The sequence below is a fragment of the Photinus pyralis genome, unplaced genomic scaffold (assembly GCF_008802855.1).
Source record: "Photinus pyralis isolate 1611_PpyrPB1 unplaced genomic scaffold, Ppyr1.3 Ppyr1.4_LG9, whole genome shotgun sequence".
NCBI classification, from domain to species: Eukaryota; Metazoa; Arthropoda; class Insecta; order Coleoptera; family Lampyridae; genus Photinus; species Photinus pyralis.
The window spans coordinates 24,034,138-24,035,241 of NW_022170878.1; positions in this window are offsets into that span (position 1 = coordinate 24,034,138).

Sequence of the window (1,104 nt, forward strand, 5' to 3'; positions counted from 1 at the left end):
CAATGTTCTACCTAAAGTTCAAAGACATAGGAGGAGCACCTAAATGTAATTTTATCTAATTTCCACCTCTTGAAGGTTTTGACATGAACTCAAAAACTCTAAAAACACTATACAGTATAATAGCTTTTGAAATTTTTCTGTTTTAATTTTGGGTACCTTATCTGGGCAATTCTGACTAGAACTCAATTCTCTGGGAAACTATATTATGACGAAATCTTCTCGCGAGTTGTGACTTAAAGTTAAAAACCCAACATTTCTTGCAAAATCCGACATTTTCTTGAAAATTTCAGTTTAGATAAGAACTAATTACACTATTTTAGTCTCGATTTTAGTCTATGGTTTCAAATTTATACCATTTGCCGGTAAGGGGTAGTTTTGCGAAATCGGACTCGACCATAACTTGTTTTAAGGGTTATAAAGGAAACCTTATTAACACCAGTACGTACCGTAGAAAATGAAGCCTCACGGGTCAACCACCCGTGCTCACTTGAGGTGTCGGGCTCTGATAGTTGTAGCACAGACAACATATACTATGTTGTCTGTGGTTGTAGTTACGTAAAGTAGGATAAAAAATAATCAATTTGTGCTATATAGTCTCCATAGGAACAAAATATCTCCATTAAAGGTTTTGTACCATCTACACGAGATATCCGGGAATTATAACAATTAATTACTTAATTACTAAACTACTTAACTAAAAAAAAACTTTCAAAGTCAGAGTTACATCAAGGTATTCTCTTCGTTTCTCGAAAGGTATGCAGTTTACAGCTGCTGTTATGGCGTCGCTTACTAATGCGGCCGCCTCTTCCACCTACCTTGCTTTCCGCCAGAGCAAAGGAGGGGTGCAGCCGCTCCGGCAGTTTCCACACGCGCGGTGGGATGCAGAATGCCAGGTTTAGTTCGAAAAGAATGGGCCTGTGGTACGAAAGCGACGGCTCATCAGGCACCTCGTCAGGCACTCTGCAATTCGTGATCATGTGAGCTACCGAAAAGGAGCCCAACGTCAGATCAATAACTTCCTACCTCCGAGCTGTGGCGAAAGTAGGGGCTGCTCCCTGAATCAGTTGTTTGCAAGTACTCCAGAAGGTGGTCGCCCCTCGAGTT